Source organism: Eretmochelys imbricata, chromosome 16 (genome assembly GCF_965152235.1).
Source record: "Eretmochelys imbricata isolate rEreImb1 chromosome 16, rEreImb1.hap1, whole genome shotgun sequence".
NCBI classification, from domain to species: domain Eukaryota; kingdom Metazoa; phylum Chordata; order Testudines; family Cheloniidae; genus Eretmochelys; species Eretmochelys imbricata.
Genome location: NC_135587.1, coordinates 24,415,904 through 24,440,000, shown reverse-complemented (window position 1 = coordinate 24,440,000; position 24,097 = coordinate 24,415,904). Strand labels below are relative to the sequence as shown.

Below are 24,097 nucleotides of genomic sequence, written 5' to 3'. Positions count from 1 at the left end.
ACCTGTCAGGATGTTTCAACAAATAGCCTTATAATGAATGGAAAGTATAATAGGAACTTTTCCCTTTTATAACATGCAGCATATTATTGCATTCTTTATAGCTTGTCTTTTTTACCAAAAACTCTGATTTCTCATATGGTAGTAGTTTATATATCCAGGCTGTTTAACAGCAGTATGATGACAACTTTTTATAATTTGATCAAATACTGTATTGTATGCATCTTATATTTATAACGGGATTAGGATACCCTGGCAAGCTGATACTTATGCAGATTGCTACTTGTAGTCTGCAGGTAATTTTTCTTTCCACTGGCACAGAAACAGAGATTCTAATGAAACCAACAATCTTTATACATTTATAGAAACCATAAATTTTTATGGCAATCTTTATATAGAATCTAACAGTCTTTCTTGTTCTAACTCTATAAGCAATGTAGAAACATGGCACAGAGGGAAAAATAAAAAGGTGCCCTTTCTTTGAATCATTATATGAGATTTCTGATTCTGAGAATATTTATAGTGTTATCCATAAATAAAGTATAAACCTCAATCTCACCTAACCCATGTGTGCTAAAAGGGACCAAATACGTTACTTAAACAGGGATGATTGTAATCCAAATGAGTGTTTCTGAGTTGCTTATAATCACTTCACTGGAAAGTTTTCATATGCTTAGTGCATATGTATACTTCATAGCAAAAACTGCCTTATTAGTAATTTAGTCAAACTACCTTATTGCAAATTGATTAAGAAATTTAATTGGAATGGTTGAGTAAGCATTCATTTAAAAATGTAGAGGGAAGCACCTAATGAAGTTCTGAAGCTCATCTCTTTTTACATTGTGCATTAATAGTAAATAGAAAAAGTACAAAGTATTTGTCAAACACATGAGAAGCGAATAGCAAAGTCGTCAGACTGTAAACGCTGATCGTATTGCATCATAGAAAGAGTCTTATTAAATGAATGCATGTAAACTTAACATGGAGAGTTATTTAAATTATATGTACAGTCACTCCCTATTGAATACACATCAGTAAAACAGCAGCATGAATGAAAATCTTTGTGTTAAGAAGGCAAATGTGATTTTCATTAATATTCTGTATCAAAATACAAGGAATGTTGCATCTCCTAATGTCGATAATATGGCTGCTGTTTCACTGAGGTGCTCTCGAGACAATTTAAGCCACAAGGACAAAGCTGGGTTTGTTTGTTAACTTCCCAAGAAATCCAGGAAGGAATATCTTTAGAGCTAGTCCTGAACCATGAAGTTTGGGTCTGAGTGCAGAGACATCTGCCCAAACCAAAACCATAGGTTTAATTTGTTGTTATATTCTTAATTCATAGAGATTTTGAGGATAACTCTTATTCATGGTAATTAAACTTTTTCCTCTGATTTCCCATTGTCTCCCCATGTTTCAAGTTGTCCTCTCAGTACCTTCCCCCTAATCTAATATGTTTGGGACGTTTAATTTTTCTGAGTACTTTCAAAACTAATAGTGCTTTTCATGTGCTTCTTTAACATTTACTTAATGGCAATAGTGCCAAAAACCATAAAGAATGCAGAAACCTTTTCAGTCTAATAACAGCCTTGCATGTTTCATAATAGTAGTAGTAGTAGTAACAAGAATAATAATGGTGGTAATTCATGGTATACTTGTTTGTGTGTGTTAAAATGCATGGAGACAAGGAGGGTGAGGTGAAATATCTGTTATTGGACCAATTTCTATTGGTGAGAGAGACAAGCTTTCGAGCGTACACAGAGCTCCTGAAGAAGAGCTTGGTGTAAGCTCAAAAGCTCTGAGTGCAATGGTATGGTTAACGGGGCTAATGTGATCTTTGAATGTATGTGGGTGTTTTGAATCAGAGTAAGGGCTGCTGTTAACTTCCATATGTGGCATTGGTGACATCGTTACTGGAATAGTGGATCCAGTTCTGCTGTCTGCGCTTCAGAAAGGATGTTGAAAATTTAGAAAGGATTCAGAAAAGAACTAAAGGAGGATTTAAGGTCTAGAAAACCCACCTTACAGTGAAAGACTTAAAAAACTCAATCTATTTATCTTTATTACAGCATGTAAGTACATACATGAGGAGATGATTTCTGATAGGTGCAGGCTCTTAAATCTGTTAGGAAAAAAGTGTTACAAGAACCAGTGTCTGGAAGTTAGATAAATAGGCTAAGAACAAGGAGGACATTTTTAAGTTGTGTTAATTACCATTGGAACAACTTACCAAAGAATGGGTATCCTCCATCACTTGTAGTCTTTAGATCAGTACTGGATGTCTTTCTAAAATATATGCTTTGACTCAACCACAAGCTACTGGGCTGGTTGCAGGCACTACTGGTCGAAATTCTTATGGCTTGTGTTATGCAGGCAGTCAGACCAGATTATCATAATGATCCGTTCTTGCCTTAAAGTCTATGGATCTGTGAATAATTTAGAGCCTGTCCTGCCAACACTTATTTGTGCAGGTAGTTGCATTGGAGTCCTATGAGACCACTTGTGCGAATAAAGGTTGTGGGTTCCAGCTTAAAGTGATGAATCATTATCATTTTGTATGTTTAAGTTTATCGATAAAAACATAAAATGTTCACCTTTAGCTAAGACAGTATTTTCCAAGTTAGAAGATGTTGTTCCATTAATGTTCTTTTTCAATATCTTGAATTATGTTGTGAATCCATGAAATAAAGTTTTTTCCCAACCCCTGCTGAACATGTTTGTGGCTAAACAGCAGTGCTGCAGACCAGCATGGAACCAGCTTATTCAAAGCAGCCCATTTTAAAAGTTTTTTTACTATACCGATAAGAAGAGACAGATTTCTGTGTGGCTGAAATCATAACTGTTAACTTTTAAAATTAGCAAGTAAGTTCAACCATCCAACTGATGGATGTGGGTCTAATTTGGCGTACCAAATAATGGTCACCTCATGTCTGTGTAATTGGCATCTGTTGTGTGGCTAACTAGTTTAAATCAATACATTTTTAAAAAAACTCATTGTTTTTGATAACCTTTGATACAAATTGTCTGATTAAGAGATCTCCTCTATTATAATGATGATGATTGTTGTTATTAATAATTTACATTATGGTGGTACCCAAAGGCCCCAATCCAAGTCTGCTTATGTACAAATCTGTTTTACAAACCCAGTTTTAATGAGAGGTTTGTATTTCCAAAGTGATTATAACATCACAACACCTATTATATATAGGGAAACTGAGCCTTTTCAGGTAGGTGACTTGACCAAGGTCAGAGAGGGGGAGTTGATGTTAGAAATTTTTGTCCCCAGTCACATATTCTCTGCCTTTCTCATATGTAAAACCATGTCAGACAGTAGTAAGACAGTAGCTTAGTTTAATATAGATCAGTTTTAATATGAACATGGTGGATTGACTTTAAAAATAAACTACTTCCTTAAAGTATGAATTTGTGCAGGCCAAAGCTGTATTTGAAGCCATCCTTCTGACTCTGATCTAGATGGGTATCTGTGATCATACACTAACTTTCCATTCCACAGCTTTTTCCACCTGTATATGGGGTGTTTGTTAGTTTGTGTGACTTAGCTGTGACTTGTGGCTCTACTATTCAAGTTATGGAGAATCTTCATTTTGTGATTCCAGAATTAGTGGTTGTGGTGAAGAATTTTGCAGTGACACATGAAGGAGCTTGTTGAAAGGGCAGGTAACAAAATAATAATTCTGTCCTTTCTAAAATGTGCAAATGGATAAAAATGCAATGCATGAGTGAAAGATTCCCTGAAGGTGCTGTAATTCGGCACTCTTCACACAGTACATTGTTATAAGTCTTCCTAAGCTTATCATCAACAAGGAACAGTCTCTCTAGAATGAATACTTGCAGCAGTCACATAATCACATTTCACTACAGTCAGCTATGTACACTGCTAAAAGGAGAAAATGAGGTTTTTGGGGATTTTTTAGATATTTTGACCACTCCTAAAATATTACTATATCAGTATTCTCTCGTTTCTCTGAACGATAATTGTCCACGTTTATGGCTTCTTGTGTGTTTCAGTGTATGCAGTCCAGGTCAAATAGCGAGTGGGGAATAAAAGTATCGTCCCTTATTCATTGAGCACCCAGAAGTGTGCCAGGCACTGTCCAGACACATAAAATACACTGTGCCTGAAGAGGTTACAATCGAATGTTAAGACATAATTCAATGAAAAGGAACCAACAAACCCGGTGACAACAGAGTAGTGCTGTGGTAACTCAGATCTTTTGTGCAGATATATTGATGTTTCTAGTGAGCTCGTACATCTACATACAGTTTCTTTAAATATTTTTTAAATAACTTTTATCGATAGTTTATAAGATAGGGGATTTTGTGTGAGATAGGGAAAGGAACTAATCACTAATGCCTTTGGAATCAGGGTTAGATAAGAGGAAAAATGAGGGAAATTGACAGGGAAGTTGAGATGAGAAAGGAATTAGCGCAGTGGAGGGGTACTGTCACTGAATAGGAGGATGGCTATGAGGCATGGTAGAGCTCAGGAAAGCTGGTGACAGTCCTCTAATGGTCAGGTTAGTCAGGTGCTGAAGTTCAGGGAATGACTTCAGGAGGAATTAAACCAAAATCCAGAGGTTGGCTGTCCCCTGCAATAGCTGCAATGGCATTCAGGATTGCAGGACATTTTTGAAGTCTACCATTGGTGCATGGAGCACCAGTTTCTGGGGCCTGGTATTTTGCAAATACGGTTCTATGTGAGGCATTTATATAGAGGCTGGGCATGACTAGCCTTGGATTTTGTTTTCTCTTTCCTGTGTTAAGGTCTTTGTATTCATGTCTTCTGAAGTGAATATTGAAAGTGATGCCACATTTTAAAATGCTGGAGTGAAATCCTGTTCCCACTGAAGTCCGTTGGAGTTTTACCATTAATTTCAGTGGGATCAGGATTTCATGATCATCAAATCCCTATCTTCTGCATGTAATTTCAGAGGTCCTAAGGGCAGAATATTATGCAGAATAGTCTGTCATCAAGACATGGAAAAGTCAGTGCTAGTAATGAGGATATGATATGTGCAGTAAATATCAGAATATGCTTGTATCAGGTAGAGCAGGGACTCAGGGAGTCAGGATTCCTGGGATCTAGCAACAAAGTGTTACTGTGCACATTTTGAACAAACTGTACCTTTTCATTAGCTTGTTATCTTAAAATTGTGACACAAGTCAAACTCTGTTTCTGCAACATTAGGCTTGATGTTTTACATATGTAATTGTCAGAAAATTAAATGATTTCCCACAACAACCATCACTGGGCTTCCATACACATATGTACTGTTGTTAGTGTTATCACTTAATACATCTGTATATGTATGGTACATACAGATTACAGTTCACGTGTTAATATAGTTAATTTTTACTTGTAAAACAGGGAAAGGAAAGGTGTGCTGGTAGATTCATTGATACTCATATTAAAGTTTCCACAAGCCTCTGGAATGCAAATGCAGAATTCTAAACTGGTGGCATGAGCGAGAGAGAAAAAAAATTAGAGACAGGGCCCATGCTGATAACTGTCTTACAAGTAGGGAAGTTTAATGTTTATGCAAGACTTTCTATATACTTTGAGCATTCACTGCAGTGCAATATTTAAAAATTCTTTTGTAGACAATATCTATGCTTATGTTGTTTTAAATGCACCAGCTTCAAACCTGTTAAATGTTTTGTCTTTAGTAAAGATTGTGCATGGCAATTTAATGAATATTTTTAAGAAACTGTTAATGGAGCATCCAGAATAATAATAATAAAAATCTCCTAAGTGGTTATTTTACCCCATACCTAAATATCTCAAAATTGATGAGTGAATATTAGCAAATAAGCCCCCTCCCCTCCACACACACCTGTAGTTACCTGTAGTTTTACAGGGGAACAGTAGAACTTTCACTTTCAGAAAGTTTGACAGTGGGGAAGTTCTACCTTTCTGTTGGTTGCATCAAGTGAGAATACTGAAAGGTTTCAGTTTCTTCCTCCTGTAGAGAATGCTGACATGCGTGATGTGAACATAATACTGAGAACAGGCACTCCTGAATTTTAACTATAGGTCTCCCTTGTGCAAGTCATTTAGCCTTGCTGTCTCCATTTTCTCATCTGTAAAACGAGGATTATAACACAGGGATGTTATGCAAATTGATGATATTTGTAAAGTGATACAGAAGTGCTGTGTGTGTTTCTCCAGCATCTAGAAGGACCCTGATCATTACTGGAGCAATGTGAAGGCACAGGTGTCAAAACATACTCCATTTTTGATATCTGATAGCATTGTTCTAGGTATATATAAGTATCACTGCCCTGGTAATGCTCCTCCTGCTGGACGCTCACCTGGCTGCTCTATTTGGATCCCACAATGCTGGATCCATGTGCACTTAAGCTTTCCTTGGTCTGTGTAGGCTACAGCACTGCCTGTTTCTTTGGCCTCTCTAGCACACTTCCTGGGCACAGGCACTGTCTGTTACCCCTTCACAGATAATACCTTGCAGTCCAGCTACGCTGTGCCCCCAGGACCAGTGCTGGCCTCCCACCACACCACAGTAAATTAAGCCCATCTCTTTCTAGAGCTCCAGCCTTGTGGGCACTCTGGTTTACAGTTCCCTCTTCAGGGATGTGTAATGGATGAAGCACATAACAACAAAGGCTTTGTAAAGATTTCTATAACAATTACTTTTACTTTAGACAGCATAAGAGAGCTATAGATACAGACATAACAAAGAAACATCTACACAGCGTTCCCTGCTTCAGTTTCCTTACCATTCTGGTATATTCTTTTGGGTTAGGCCAGAGTCCTCTAGTGTCCTTCCCCTTCTCCTCCCATACAGCCTTGCTTTCTGCTTACGGTCTCCTCTCCTTCTTTGAAATGGCTGGTTTGAGAGAGTCCTCCTTTATAAAGTTCAGTTCTGTCTGTTATGTGACTCCTGGATCAGTCTTGTCAGGTGTTCAGGGTCCCCCACCAGGTGATTATTGCCTGGCAGAAACAGTTTTCTTGGGTAGGCCACCTGCTTTGTCCAAGCTATTTCTGTTTAAATAGATGACTATCAGTGGTTAGCAACTCTTTGGTGTTAGCCCTGTGTTGCTACCTCTTGGAATTTCATCTGAAGATGGAGGTAAAAAGATAGCAGAGAAGGCAAGCTAGCCTTACAATTAAACTAAATTGTTAGTCTACATAGAGTTCATAATCTCAAACAGAATTCCTAAATTGAACATGTGCAGTGTTGTTGTAGCTGTATTGGTCTCAGGCTATTAGAGAGACAAGGTGGGTGAGGTAATACCTGTTATTGGACTGAATTCTGTTGGTGAAGAGATAAGCTTTCAAGCTTACACAGAGTTCTTCAGGTCAAATTCAAGTTGTACATACATAGTTTCCCCAATCGTCATAATGAAGTTTTTCTTAAAATTCATTTTCAATCATTTAGTTAACAATCATTACATTCTGGATCAGGATCCTTTATGCATTATAGTGTAATCAAATTGTCATCTTCCATTAGCTTTCAAGAATTTTCTCTCTGTTCAGTTGCTGGTTATGCTTGCCAGTCTCTGCTTTGTCATGTTTCCTGTTCAGGTTATTGGTCAACTGAGAATTTATGGTAGGGAAGTTTTAACTCAAAAATTCACCTCAAAGTCTACCCTATGTTTTCAGTAACTAGTCCCAGGAAGACACCAGATATACTGTGGGTAAAGATCATCATGATATAATATCTTGTAGTTCTATAAGGCTTTTCACTGGACTATCTCAAAAAACTTTACAATAGAGTAGGCAGTCTTTTGATGATTTGTAGGTAGGAAAACTGGCACAGGAGTCTTGATTTGGATAAAGCCAGACAGCAGGTCAGTGGCAAATCCAAGAACAGAAGCCAGATCTCTTGGTTCTTAATCCTGGCTCCTAGACTTGTCACCATAAGACCATACTCCTGGTTAGTTTCCACTAGGCTGTTGTTTATCAGTGCTTCCCTTGGGTCTCAAGTGTTGTTTTCCCTTCAAATCATTTTTGCTAATAGAGCTGGCCACTCTGAAACACAAAAGGGAGAATTAAGACAATAATAATTTTCCATTGAACTGATGAGTTTCCCTTTCTTCAGTCCTACTGTTTGATGATAATGCTGTATTGAATTCAAACAGGAACAGGTGCAGAGATGGGCTACTAGGATGATCTGAGGAGACTCAAAGAGCTTGGCTTGTTTAGCGTAACCAAAAGAAGGCTGAGGGGAGATATGATTGCTCTCTATAAATACAGCAGAGGGATAAATACTGGGAGGGAGAGAAGTTAAGTGCGAATGTGGACACAAGAACAAATGGATATAAACTGGCTATCAGCAAGTCTAGACTTGAAATTAGATAAAGGTTTCTAACCTCCAGAGGAGTGAAGTTTTGGAAAAGCCTTTAAGGGGAGTAGTGGGGGGGGGGGAGTGAACCCTAACTTGTTTCAAGACTGAGCTTGATAAGTTTATGGAGAGGATGGTATGATGAGACTGCCTACAATGGCAGGTAGCTGATCTGCAGCAAATATCTCCAACAGCCAGTGATGGGATGCTAGATGGGAAGGTCTCTGAGTTATTACAGAGAATTCTTTCGTAGGTGTCTTGCTGGTGGGTCTTGTCCACATGCTCAGGGTCTAACTGATTGCCATATTTGGGGTCGGGAAGGAATTTTCCCCAGGTTAGACTGGCAGAGGTTTTTCGCCTTCCTCTGCAGCATAGGGCATGGGTGACTTCCAGGTTTAAACTAGTGTAAATGGTGAATTCTCTGTAACTTGAAGTCTTCAAATCATGATTTAAGGACGTCAGTAACTCAGCCAGAGGTTATTGGTCTGTTATAGGAGTGGGTGGGTGAGGTTCTGTGGCCTGCAATGTGCAGGAGGTCAGACTTGATGATCATGATGGTCCCTTCTGGCCTCAAAGTCTGTGTCTATGATTAGTTCTTGTATTATAATCGTTCTCGGAGACCCCAGTCAGGAGTGGAAGCCTGTTGTGTGCTACCTACTGTACAAAAGTATATGAAGACTACTGGGCATATTTTTCCATGACAAATGAGACTCTTATTGGGTAAATTGGAAAACTACAACAACTGGATTATTACATTCTTAAATAATTTAGCGCAATGCTGCTATTGTCTCATTTTTTGTTTTATTTATTTAGTTCTGAGGTTTACCGTTTTTCTTTTGACACCTTCCATTCATGTGAATCAATTCTTCATCCGATTTTGAAACATCTGAATGTGGCGTGTCTTCATTAGGATCAATTCAGATAGTTTAAAAAAAAAACAAACCTAATCTGTAAGAAAATCGGACCTAAAGCCCAAATCTAACTGTAATAAACAACATTCTCGAATCATGTCATAGATCAGCATAAGGTTTCTTGTTAGATAAATAGGATAAATATTAGAAAATGTTTTAGCAATTACCCTTTTATATGTAATCTGCAAAAATGTTGGGCAGTGGGTGGTGGTGATAAATTAACAAAACAAAATCTTTCTCATTTATTTAAACAGGTTTGTCTTTTATGAACATGTCTTGTTAACTATGCTTTGCTATGTCTTACTGGTGCTTCTTGAATAATTTGTATAAACTATGCAGTACAGATTCCTTATTTTAGCACTAAGACTTACAAAGGCTTCTTTTAGCAGCCTTTAATTTTGTACTTATGTATGTGACATAGCCTGTGGCTGTGATAGCTACTGTGAATCCTGCAGTTGTTTTGGGATGAAAGAAGAAGGCAGCTGGAAACTCAGTAGCTACATCTAGCTGTCTACCTAGAGAAGGCCTTGATTTCAAGTTTATCTAAACAAGCTCGACTAATCCCAACTATCTAGGGGCATCCACTGTCAAAACAAGCAGCATGGCCCTAAGGCAAACACAACCATACAGAAATGAAGGCTGGGACTTCCAATACTCCAATGACTACGTACTGGAGGCTTTTTTTCCCCCTGAAAGAGGGTAAGAGAGGTAGAATTTGCATAATGCCTTTTCATTGGAAACTTTTGGAAAGCTGACAGAGGTCCAGCTTATAGCTCTGTAGCCACAATACAGGGTCTATAGGAGAATCCTTGAATGACCTAACCATATTGAAAGGAAAAATGAAAGCGCCCAAGTATAGCCAAGTGAGAGAGGAAAAGAGGGCTGCTGCATTGTCTAACATCTGCTCTACTTCTCGTTAGTTTTGTTCTTTGGTATTCTATGTGGACTTTGGAGAAACCTAAGACAGCCTAACATGAATCCTATAATCTTCCTTCTGAATATTTATGTAGTGTGCCAGCCTCTAAGCTGTCCTTTGCATCTTCCTACTTCCCCCTCATTTTCATGCTCTCAAATGAGGCCAAGATTTCAAAAGCTAAATAAATGTTTGTGAATGTTTATAAAAGATTTGCATAAATTTGTCTTTGTTTGACAAAGATCACTTTTTTTTTTCTTATGCCAGTTCTGAAATTTTTTTTAAAGGTTTCAGTGCTTGTATTGACAACAAAGTCCTGCCTCAGAGAACAATGATAGCTGATTAAGTGGGTATGTCGTTGTGGCTGAATAGAGCATTTGAGACGGCATTTAAAAGAACCAATCATCTGAAGGCAAAATGATATCATTTAGCAAATATTATCCAAAGTATACATTTAAATCTATATTTTTCTTACTGTATAATTAAATTAGCCTTTGAAAATGGCAAAAATCTTATAGTCCTAGAAGCAAATAGTTATATACCCTTAGTTAACAGTTTTCACATAAATTCTCTCAAATTCATAGCTGAAAAACTCCCAACCTTAGTTTCTAAATCTCAAAACTGTATTTATGATTTAATACAATGGCAATTTTTACACAGTCAGCTGTTTTCATATTGATATTTCTCATCCATATCAATGTATTCACTCCTGTGGTTACCACAGAAATGGATTTGATCTTTGTAAATTCATTGTTATTCTAGATATAATTCTTTAACTTCTTTCCATAATTTAAAATTGAAAAAAGAGTAGAACATCCCCTGGACAGATGTAAACCTTTGTATAATCTCTGTTAGGATTTATTTTTATCGTGTGCCAAGAACAGCTAAGATTTTTTAACTAAGATTTTTGTTTTTAATTTAGAACATTATTTATTTGGGTGACGGCAGTGTGAAGTCTGTGGGAAGAGCTGCTAAAATGTTTTAGCTCAGTGTTACTCTTGGGTTGGTGCTAATGAAAAAAGTAATAGCCATTTCTTTTTTGTTCTATTAGTTTAGAGTTTTAAGTTGTCATTAAGGCACAAACTAGAGCTACTTCTCTGACACAGTTTTTATCACATCTGCTAGGCCTGTGTCCCAGGAGGAGTTGTGTAGAGCAGTGAATTCAGCATAGGCCCATTATCTACTGCTTTTGCGTATGTTGTAAAAGGAGCGAGACCTCAGGGAGGCTTGGAGCCTCCTTCCGTGTAATGTCCAAGTCAGATTTGAAGGACTGGTGGCAGGAAAGCTTTGGCCTTGGGGTGTGAATTCTAAGAAACAGAGGCACAATTAAGTTTAAAAAATTCAAGGATTTTGAGCTTGATAATGAAAGATTTTTGTTTTACTAATGCAAGCAGAAAAGTTGCCCATCTGTGCACATTTTTTGTGAGTGTAAAATATTTCAATACTAAGAGCTCTTAAGATGCTTACGAAACATTATTTATTTCAGTGCTGTTTTCACTGTCTAAGGGTTTTTTTTATAGAACCATCCTGGGGGCAAGTGATGGTCACCACTGAAATGGTGTTATTGTTTCATTCCAGTACCTATTTTTCCTCTTCTCCATCACCATCTGCGAAAAAGGGGAGAAGTGAGACTTACAGAAAGCTTCCCTACCCTTGTTTTCTAATTGCATGAAGAGATAAGAGTTAATGGATTTTTTAAAAAGCTTTTAAGGAAATGGATGAGCACTAGCTATAAAGTTATATTGGAATGTTGTTTTTATTACAGTATTGCTTTAATACTACTAAATTAAGCTAATTAAATTAATGCTACTAGTCAAATATTGCTATTTGTCAGAAAAAGCTCTTAACGTGACTGATTACTAATTTTGTAATATTCAAAAATTATTATCTATTATTCTACCGTAAGAATTATTTTAGTGCTTAATATTGCTACTATTGCTACTGTACACTGTACAGGTTTTTCACTTAAACGCCTCTTTTCAGAAGTTTATAACATATGCAGTGAAAAGTTACTGTAGGCTGAAACTTGGCATAAAAAGTGTTGGCTGGGGAATATTTTTAAAGGAATTTCTCCCAAATATCTTCAGGGATTTTTCTTTTTAAAGGGAGAGGGAAGGCAAAAGAAATGTGGTTTCACTCATACAGTTGTTTACATTTAATACTTCTCTTAAAAACCAAATTTTGCCATGGTTTATTTCCAATGTAAACTAAATATGCTGCTGTTTTCATTGTGGTTGTGATACCAGTCTTCATATGCAGCATGTTTTTTCTTAAGTTTGAGAATAATATTGCATCTGAATTTTTACTTAACTACATAATTATTAACAATCTTCAATGTAACGACATGTAATCTGTAATCAAAATAATGTAACTTCATAAAGGGACATATGCATTATATAATGTAGTAAACATAAAACCCCTAACAAATGCAAAAAAAATTAAGTCTCAAACCTCCAATACATAAGCTTTGCTGAACTCCATTTAACCCTCCCATATTACTTCTAGCTGTGTTCAAGTTTAGGAATTGACTGAATTTCACATATTATGAACTTGTCTCACAAGACTGAATATTCTTCAAACTGAAATTTTGATATGTCACTGCCTTTTTGTGTCCATTTTAAACAGACACCTTGTAAAGTGTTGTTCTTAACATTTTAACAAAATATAATTTGTTTCCAGTGGAATGTACTGTGTGTAAGAGGGCGGTATGATTGCTCAGAGCTCCAGTATGAAACTGGAGAAAAGCCTGTTGAGAGCCTTTGGATTAAGTTTAGAAGTGAGAGCAACAAGGGTGTTGTCGTAGTGGGCATGTGCTATAGACCACCAAACCAGGAGGATGAGGTAGACGAGGCTTTCTTCAGACAATTAACTGAAGTTTCCAGAACACAGGTCCCAGTTCTAATGGGGGACTTCAATCACCCTGACATCTGCTGGGAGAGCAATACAGCAGTGCACAGAAAATCCAGGAAGTTTTTGGAGAGTGTTGGGGACAACTTCCTGGTACAACTACTGGAGGAACCAACCAGGGGCCGTTCTCCTCTTGACCTGCTATTTACAAACAGGGAAGAATTGGTAGGGGAAGTAGAAGTGGATGGCAACCTGGGCAGCGGTGACCATGAGATGGTTGAATTCAGGATCCTCACAAAAGGAAGAAAGGAGAGTAGCAAAATATGGGCCCTAGACTTATGAAAAGCAGACTTTGACTTCCTTAGGTAACTGATGGGGAAGCTCCCCTGGGAGGCTAAATGAGGGGGAAAGGAGTCCAGGAAAGCTGACTGTATTTAAAAGAAGCCTTATTGAGGGCGCGGGAACAAACCATCCTGACATGCAGAAAGAATAGCAAATGTGGCAGGCGACCAGCTTGGCTTAACAGTGAAATCTTCGGTAAGTTTAAACACAAAAAGGAAGCTTACAAGAAGTGGGAACTTGGTCAGATGACTAGGGAGTAGTATAAAAATATTGCTTGAGCATGTAGGGGTGTAATCAGGAAGGCCAAAGCACAACTGGAGTTGCAGCTAGCAAAGGATGTGAAAGGTAACAAGAAGGGTTTATACAGGTATGTTAGCAACAAGAAAAAGGTCAGAGAAAGAGTGGGACCCATAATGAATGGGGGAGGCAACCTAGTGACAGATGATGTGGGGAAAAAGCTGAAGTACTCTATGCTTTTTTTGCCTCGGTCTTCACAGACAAGGTCAGCTCCCACACTGCTGTTCTGGATAACACAAAAAGAAGAGTACTAGTGGCACCTTAGAGACTAACCAATTTATTTGAGCATAAACTTTTGTGAGCTAGAGCTGTAGCTCACGGAAGCTCATGCTCAAATAAATTGGTTAGTCTCTAAGGTGTCACAAGTACTCCTTTTCTTTTTGCGAATACAGACTAACACGGCTGTTACTCTGAAACCTGACAGTATGGGGAGGAGGTGAGCAGCCCTCAGCGGTGAAAGAACAGGTTACAGACTATTTAGAAAAGCTGGACATGCACAAGTCCATGGGTCCAGATCTAATGCATCCGAAGGTGCTGAGGGAATTGCCTGATGTGATTGCAGAGCCATTGGCCATTATCTCTGAAAACTCGTGGCGATCGGGCGAGGTCCCGGACAATTGGAAAAAGGCAAATATAGTGCCCATCTTTTAAAAAGGGAAGGAGGAGAACCAGGGAACTACAGACCGGTCAGCCTCACCTCAGTCCCTGGAAAAATCATGGAGTAGGTCCTTAAGGAAACCATTTTGAAGCACTTGGAGGAGAGGAAGGTGATCAGGAATAGTCAACATGGATTCACCAAGGGCAAGTCATGCCTGACCAACCTGATTGCCTTCTATGATGAGATAACTAGCTCTGTGGATATGGGGAAAGCTTTTGATACGGTCTCCCACAGTATTCTTGCCAGCAAGTTAAAAAAGTATGGATTGGATGAATGGACTATAAGGTGGATAGAAAGTTGGCTAGATTGTCAGGCTCAACGGGTAGTGATCAACGGCTCCTTGTCTAATTGGCATCCGGTATGAAATGGAGAGTCCCAGGGGTCAGTCCTGGGGCCAGTTTCGTTCAACATCTTTATTAATGATCTGGAGGATGGTGTAGATTGCACCCTCAGCAAGTTCACAGATGACACTAAGCTGTGGGGAGAGGTAGATACACTGGAGGGTGGGGTAGGGTCCAGAGTAACCTAGATAAATTGGAGGATTGGGCCAAAAGAAATCTGATGAGGTTCAACGAGGACAAGTGCAGAGTTCTGCACTTAGGATGGAAGAATCCCATGCACTGCTACAGGCTGGGGACCGACTGGCTAAGCATCAGTGCTGCAGAAAAGGACCTGGGGATTACAGTGGACGAGAAGCTGGATATGAGTCAACAGTGTGCCCTCATTGCCGAAAAGGCTCACGGCATATTGGGCTGCATTAGTAGGAGCATTGCCAGCAGATTGAGGGACGTGATTATTCCCCTCTATTTGGCACTGGTGAGGCCACATCTGGAGTATTGCGTCCAGTTTTGGGCCCCACACGACAGAAAAGATGTGGACAAATTGGAGAGAGTCCAGCGAAGGGCAACGAAAATGATTAGAGGACTGGAACACATGACTTATGAGGAGAGGCTGAGGGAACTGGGATTGTTTAGTCTGCAGAAGAGAAGAGTGAGGTGGGATTTGATAGCAGCCTTCAGCTACCTGATGGGGGTTTCAAAGAGGATGGAGCTTGGCTGTTCTCAGTGGTGGCAAATGACAGAACAAGAGGCAATGGTCTCTAGTTGTTGTGGGGGAGGCCTAGGTTGGATATTAGGAAACACTATTTCACTAGGAGGGTGGTGAAGCACTGGAATTGGGTTACCTAGGGAGGTGGTGGAATCTCCATCCTTAGAGGTTTTTAAGGCCCGGCTTGACAAATTCCTGGCTGGGATGATTTAGTTGGTGTTGGTCCTGCTTGGAGCAGGGGGTTGGACTAGATGACCTCCTGAGGTCTCTTCCAACCCTAATCTTCTATGATTCTATGATTGCATACAATTTAATAACGTACTGACTGCTTAGGTTTAGATTTAAGTAAGTAAAGAAGTTAATATTCAAGATCTCTTTTGCCGACAGGGCATTGGCATGAAGTTCACACAGATTTTGTAGGTCATATAATTTATAGTGCTCCAAATTGTTCTGAACTCAGACGTTTTTTAAAACATGGTTCTAAATAGGGTTGTCATCAGTTCTAAATAGAAGTATGTTTTGGTGAGCTGGCAACTGAATTGTTTAATTTTTAAACCTGATATTCCACATTAATATTTAAAGTTTTAATAACAAATTGTTATGTTAAAAGTATTCTGAGAAAAGTTGAGTATAAAAATAGGCTAGCTATTTTTGTGGCTGTGGAAGTAAATTACAAAAATAGCCACATTTCATTAAATTTTGTAGAAAGAATATTCAATTTATTAATAAAACTTCACCTCTCAAATCAGTGTACTTTAATGTGTTAAAGTAGGATCAGCAACTCCATTATAAAATGTTAACATTTTCACTATGCTTATAGTTGTTGTTCAATGTGTCTGCTTGGGAGCAATGTGTAAAACCTGTTTTTTAAGACCTCTTTGCCCCTATTTCTTACAGATGTGTGTTGCTTTAAAGAATCTAATTTGCACTTGGACAGTAGCACTCAGAGTTTGTAAAATTAAATTGTTCTGTTATGTTGTTGTCAGCCAAAATGGCTCTTACCAAGGTCACAAAAAGCTACTTCATTTCTGCTATCGCTCAAAGTGAAGATGATGTCTGCCAAGGGGGTTCATTGGTGGGTTTTTAAGTGGCTGAGGAGCCCAATTCTTGCCCTGCAGATTTTCCCGCAGAAGTGACAGGTGTAATCTTGGAGGAGACACAGTTGTTGGCTGGACTGTTGTGCCCTTTCTTTCCTTTGTTGCTTTTCTGTCTCATGAGCATGTTTGTTCTCCTCAAAGTGAGCTGTGGCTTCGTGTATAGTGTGGCGCTGCTGTGTTCTGTTCTACTCTAAGCCCTCCCAGTTTGTTGGGTTGGTGCCTCCCTCTTTAAGGTGTTCTTTCAGTATGTCTCTGAAGCGCTTCCTCTGCCCTCCGCGGGCCCGTCTTCCCTGACTTAACGGAGAGAAGAGTACTTGCTTTGGGAGGTAAGTGTCAGGCATACATACACAGTGACCAGCCCATCGGAGTTGGCATTTCATGACCTGCACTTCTATATTGCTGATGTTGGCTGCAGAGAGAACGCTGATGTTAGTGCTTTGGTCTTCCCAGCTGATCCTGAGAATCTTCCTGAGGCAACGCTGCTGGAACCACTCCAGCCTCTTGAAATGTCATCTGTAGGTTACCCAGGTCTCACACCCTTAGGGAAGGGTGGGGTTGACAACTTGTAAACAGCCACCTCTTGGTGAAGTCAGGGATCATGTTCTCATCCTCCTTGATCACATTCTCCTCCCTCCATGACACTTTGTTTTCCTCCTCCTCCTCCTGTCACTCCAACTGTTTTATAGTGTCTCCTCTTTGCTTCTGTGTCCCTCAATCTGTCCTTGAACCGCTTTTGTTTTCCCTCTACCCTTCATTGCATGGGGGAAATTCATCTGTGTTGACAGTTTCAGCTACCATGTTTGCCTGAATGACTTGCAAAGTATCTTTGTACTCCCAACCTCTTTCTCCTCTGTTCAGTTTTGCACCTCTGACAGCCTTGCCAAAATCTGATCCTGGTTTAAGGTCAATGTGGTAAAACCAAATTTCATACCTTCTTCTTCCCTATCTTTTTTTTATCACTGGCTCAATTATCCTCCCCATGTAACAGGTCATATTTGTCTATTCTTACTCATTCTCCTTCAACATCCAAATCCACTCCTTCCCCCCCCGTCAAGGTTCCTTCCCCACTCTGAACTCTAGGGTACAGATGTGGGGACCTGCATGAAAGTCCCCCTAAGCTTATTCTTACCAGCTTAGGTTAAAAACATCTTCAAGGTACAAACTTTGCCTTGTCCTTGAACCCTATACTGCCACTACCGAGCGTGTTAAACAAAGAACAGGGAAAGAGCCCACTTGGAGATGTCTTCCCCCCAACATATCCCCCAAGCCCTACACCCCCTTTCCCGGGGAAGGCTTGATAAAAGTCCTCACCAATTTGCATAGGTGAACACAGACCCAAACCCTTGGATCTTAAAAACAATGAAAAAGCAATCAGGATCTTAAAAGAAGAATTTTAATTAAAGAAAAAGTAAAAGAATCACCTCTGTAAAATCAGGATGGTAAATGCCTTACAGGGTAATCAGATTCAAAACATAGAGAATCCCTCTAGGCAAAACCTTAGGTTACAAAAAGACACAAAAACAGGAATATGCATTCCATTCAGCACAGCTTATTTACCAGCCATTTAAACAAACGGAAATCTAACGCATTTCTAGCTAGATTACTTACTAACGAGTTCTAATACTCCATTCCTGTTCTGTTCTAGGCAAAAGCATCACACAGACAGGCAGACCCTTTGTCGTCCCCGTCCCCCGTTCCCCTTCCCCCCCCCCCGCTTTGAAAGTGTCTTGTCTTCTCATTGGTCATTTTGGTCAGGTGCCTTCGAGGTTATCTTAGCTTCTTAACCCTTTACAGGTGAAAGGGTTTTGCCTCTGGCCAGGAGGGATTTTATAGCTCTGTATACAGAAAGGTGGTTACCCTTCCCTTTATATTTATGACACCCCCAATTTTTATTTTTTATATAATCTCGAATGTCCATACTTTTCTCTACATCCCACTGGTAAACTCTTGCCCACGCTTTGGGTAATATCTCTTTTTAACTTTTGTGTCTTGTTTCTCCCTGGTCTCTTGCTTGGCTCCCTTTCAGTCCATCTATGTATAGGTAACTTAACCATCTTCCTCCGTGTCACTTCCCTTTTCTGACTCAACTCACCTTTCTCCAGGAGTTCCAAGCTTCTTGTCTTCACTTTCATGACCTTTCACCACTTCCCTTCTTACTATACTTAACTTTGTATCCATCTCCTATTCATCCCTGTGCCTTTTTCAGTGGCATATCCTATGCCTGGAACAGTGTCCTCTGTTCTTGCACCAAAATGATCACCCAAGTTCATCCTTGGAACACCTTTTTCTGCAAAGCCTTTCTATCGCAAGCCACGGATGGCTGTGACGGAAGTGGGGCAAACTTGCTGAGGGTGCAATCCACACCATCCTCCAGATCATTTATGAAGATATTGAACAAAACCGGTCCAAGGACCGACCCTTGGGGCACTCCACTTGATACCGGCTGCCAACTAGACATGCATGGTTCAGTGTATGGAGTTCCAATGGTCTGTTGTACTAAAACTTATGTCTCAAAAGTTTTTAATTTCAGATAATTATAACTAGAAACTGTTGTGGTGAGAAGTTTACATGTGCATGATACCATTTATGATCCATTAGTTAAATCCAGTGATGAGCTGCCAAAATCTTAACCGGTTCCCTCCTCACCCCATGGGGGGTCATTGCCCACCCCCGTCCCCCGGGACTCCTGCCCCACCCACCACCCTCCCCTGTCCCCTGACTGCCCCTCCCTCCCGCCCAAACTCACCTCCGCTCTGCCTCACTGGGCCTGAGCGGGAAGCCGCCACTTGCTTCTCAGCCTGCCCCGGCTTCCTGCGCAAACAGCTGATTCGCGGGAAGCGGGGGGGCGGAGAAGCAGAGCAGGGCGGTGTTTAAGGGTGGAGTTGGAGCCTGGGCGGGGGGAGCTGCCGGTGGGTGCTCTGGAGCACCCGTGGAGTCAGCGCCTAAGGCATCACTTTTGGCCAGTTAAATTTAGAAGCCCTTTTAGAACCGGTTGACCCTCGTGGAACAACCGGTTCTAAAAGGGCTTTTAAATTTAACAACCGGTTCCAGCGAACTGGTGCGAACCGGCTCCAGCTCACCACTGGTTAAATCTACCTTAAAATTTTTTTAGACATTAGTGGTTTCACTATGGTTTGTCCTGGTTACTGAACACTCTCTGCCCTTTACACTATTATTTGGTGTTATTTTATGTCCCCACCCTCTCCTTATGTATAATCCCACTTAAAAATTGAATCAAAATCTATCCTGACACAATCTAAGAAATACAGAGTTAATGTTTAGATCACTGCAGCTTGCGCAGCACACATGGTACCGGTACGTAGTGTCACATTCAGCTCAGAGACCCGTGCAAAGAGTAAGCACAGAGTAGCAATTTAAAAACAAAGTTTCAACATTAATTTGGAAAATCCTTTCACCTTGTTGTTTTGTTCAATACAGTGGTGTCCTTTTGAGCGTTCATCTGTGAATGTTTTTCTCAACAGTAAAGACATAGTGACTGTTAGTAAAACACAGTTTTCTCACTGCAGATTAGTTTGGTAGTTTTTTAGCTACAAAATACAATTTTGTTTAGATTTCATTTGAACAGAGGAAATAAAGGAGTTAGGTCTGTTTGTAAAGCTTTAGCAATGGCTCTGGGAAAAGACACTACAGAAATGCAAGGTAGTTATGTTACCTGTGATTATGTTTGCCGGATTCTCTTCTAACCCCTTCCCTTCACATATGCACACAACCTGTATGAAATGTTCAGTCTCATTATTAATTATTCCAATTAACTTAATTGAATTCAGCCTTCAAAGATTCCCTTCCAGACAGTACTGTGGTGAATAAAATGTAGAACCTCATCTGGCTTTGTCATCTAATGGTTGAGAAGTTGAATGCTGGAAGGGAGGCTGGAGTGCTCTGTACTAGTCTGAGAAGTGCCAATGTTCCTTCCGCTAGAGAGTTGCCTGCCTTCTCTCCTGGCCAGAAAGCAAGAAATGTTAAAATGTCTGAGTCAATGTACAGTATGCAGTAAGTGTATACTAAATTCACAGGTGATCAAACAAGTATTTTTATCAGCAGATTCCAATTTATTGCATGTAAGCCACTTCATCTTACTACATTGAATTGTGTAAGATACAAGCATAGACTCTGTGTATTGAACAAATACATGTTTGAATATTTTTATAACCCCTACTTCCCATACACCTTTAAGTATTACTTGGGGTGGGGGTTGGAGGTAGGTTCAGAGATTGCCTCCTTCATAAATTGCCCTGTCGTACAAAAGGGCTGAATGCTGTATCCTTGTCTCATTTATTTTGAAACTTTGCTTCTGAAACCAAACTTAATCAATGAGCTCTGTGTTGTCTCCGATAAGTTGTGTGTAGGCTATATTGATCGGGGAGGATTTTAGAAAAACCTTATGGGGTTTATAATGTCAGCAGTGTTTTGATTATGAAAAGAGTTGGAACCTGGGGACATGGAACCAGGTGGTGTATGTCCTGAAGCCAGTGGTGACACAGCTAGACTGAATCCCTCATGGGACACAGTTCATGCCCTGCACTTTAACTGTGGTGACTGGCTGCTATGGATGCACTTTTTCCTCATTAAAATGTTAAAAATCAAACTGCATATAAAAAGAATTGTGAAAATGTATACTTGGGAATTGATCCAGAAAACTGGCACCTGATGCCCTTGAGACCTTGATTTCAGCTATTGAGTCATTTACATTTTATCCACTCTGTATTTTTTTTACATCTTGTGTGGTGGTGATTGTTGGGGAGGGATAAGGAGGTGTTTAAGCAGTTTTTCCTATTGGAACATAGACGTGAGGAAGTAGAGTAAGAAAACAAGGCCATTGATACCACCTCTATTGCCTTGTATGTCAGTTTAAAAGAAATTATAAAGCAAAGTAAGTATTAGAAAAAATGTTAGTTCTGTCTTAATACTCTTTTTACAGTAGCCTAGTGGGATCGTAAAGAGATTTTGGTCCTCCTATGATTCTCCAACAAATAGTCATACACCCAAAACAACTCCTATGGGAATTTATTTTCACATGAGCATTGCTGACTTTTAAACAGAGCAAGGTACAAAATACACACTAATAAATGTACAGTAATTAATACGAAACTCAGAGCAAAATTTTGAGAACTTTTTTAATGTTCTTACTCTTTGCACCTGGATAACCATTGTTTTAGGAATGCAAAACTAATTTAGATGATAACTTCACTAATTATGAAGATCTGTTTTTCAAAGAGTTTATCTGTGTATTTTTAAATTTAAACCTGTTAGTGGGCAGTCCTCACCCCCAAAATGTAAACTTAGGGAAATGCATATGTGATGTAATGTGCAACGGGATGTATCCTTTATACCCAGTAAACCAACTGGAGATCTACGGCTTCAAAATGCTGTAAGAGTTAGATTAATTAATTAATTAATTAATATTATTACAAAGCCACACAAGGATGATGACATATGCCAATGCAGTTTGGGCACATTTTCTAACAAGTGAGATTTTAATTTTAATTCTGTGCTTTGGAAGATATGCAATATCAAGAAGGAAGTGCAAATTAGGTTCTGAATGATTTGTGTTGCATTGTCCCTGTAGTAACACAATGCTGATAGTATGATACAATGTATGTTAGAAATGTGTCATTTTATTATGTGGATATTTGTACTTGTAAGTATAACAAATATTAAATCTTATTTCAGCGTGGTAATAGAAAGCAATATATTCTACCATATTAGGGTAACTATGATGAGCTGTTTAAAAAGCCTGGCCTATTATCTTTTACAATTGCTGTATATTAAAATTCCCTCTAGCAACCTTGCAGTGTTCTTGCTCTTAAAAATAGTAGTTTTGCAAATGCAGTCATTATGCCAAGCAGAATTTTTAAATTAATTAATAAGGACAATAAATAGTTTTAGTTTTGAACCTATCAGCACTCCATTTCAGTTTGCTATACTTCATGTAATGGATATGGGCTTTGTGTAAGATTTAGGGCAAATGTGCAAGATTTAGATTTGGAAGTCATGGGGTTTTTTATGCATAAGCAACGTAGCAAATGGAGGGTCAGATCCTGCTATCAGATCTGCACAGATGGGTCCTTTGAAGACAGTAGGGCTCTGCACAAGGATGGAACCATTTATATGGATCATATTGCAAAATCAGGACAGTATTTTATAAATAAAGTCCTATATTATTTATGCCAACAACGGGTTACATTTTATGCATAATATTTTTCAAAACTTGGGGTCAACCTTGAACCTGTGGTTTCTCTGTAGGTGTCTTGTTGAAATTGCAAGGGGGAGAGCTGAATGCTTAACACTGAATTTTTCAACAAACCCTTCCTTAAAAAGAGATGTTAAATATTTTTACCAAACATATGCCAAGAAGGGAAATTCCCCTTATCAGTCCCTACATTAATTCTTAACTAGAAACGTGGTAAATTATAAACTATCTAGAAACCTCCAGAAGGGTACAATATGAAAAATTGAGCTTGAAACTATAGTAAAGAATGGGATATGTTCAATTGAATTATGTAGGAGGAACATGCTCTTACAGGGGAAGTCAATATACTTTCTGCTTCATTGAATCGGTTATTAGATTGATGTGGTTTATTTGTTCAATGAGGGAGTTGGTTTTAAAAATAAATGAAGCAAGAAGCATCAATTCAGTTGGCACTGATAATTTATTATTATTGGTCACAAAGTTCTTCATTTGTAAATCGATCCTTTATTTATCAAATTGGCTATGATTTGCCTTAGGCGGTCTTGTTTCAGTTTGAAGCAAAAAGAAAAATCTAGTTTTGAGATTTCAATATGAAGAGAAAGAGAACAGGCAATGAAATGAAGTGGAAAATGTGAGTAAACTAGTAAAGATTTGTGGTGGATTTTGTGTTAGGGAATTATAGCTTTGAAAGGGGGTGTGTGTATGTGTATGTGTGTGTGTGTGTGTGTGTGTGTGTATATATATATATATATAATACTTTGCCTATGAGTTGCTGGAAATCTTGTAACACACCTTTCTACCTTACCAATTTCATGACAATGCTTTTCTTTAGTGAATGAGATTTTTAATAATTAAACATTACATCAAAACTTCATGCAGCGCTGAAGCTTTGTTTGCTTTATTAAAGTACAGTGTATAAATAAGGAATTCTAATAAAATCCATTCACACTTCAGGCTTCCTTACTAATAGATAGATGCAATTTTTCTTTAACATTTCCTATTAGACCAATGGGTTTTATCTTTTTTTTTTCCTATTGATGTTGGGAAGCATTTTCTAATCCCACAGACCCCTGTTCCTAGGTAACAAGCAAAAGCTGTGCCAGCAGAAGCGGTCCTGCCAGGCCAAACCCATGTGGTTTGGTGTTATTCACTATGATCCATATGGTCAGGCTAGAGATTGTCCCCAGAGGGGTGTTAACACTCAACAACCCAACCTCCTCCTTCCCTTTGGAGCTTTGCTAGATGGCTCCTGCTGCTTACCCATGTGTGAATCTTGATTAATTTTTCATTTTTAATGAAGTTTGATCATGTTTATTATTTCACATGATTGACTGCCTGGTACTCCTTCCGTGTAATTGATAAAACGAATATTTCTTCATCTGTCTTCTATTTCTTCAGGGCAAAATTGTGAGATTATATGCTGTGGTTAATGTTAGATTTATTGGTCCCA

At 39.0% G+C, this 24,097-nt stretch overlaps 1 protein-coding gene across 8 annotated transcripts in view; it reads left to right on the top strand.

Annotated features, from left to right (window-relative positions):
* DENND1A (DENN domain containing 1A) overlaps positions 1-24,097 on the top strand; it is a 413,337-nt gene that overhangs the window by 81,463 nt on the left and 307,777 nt on the right. The window lies entirely within an intron of this gene.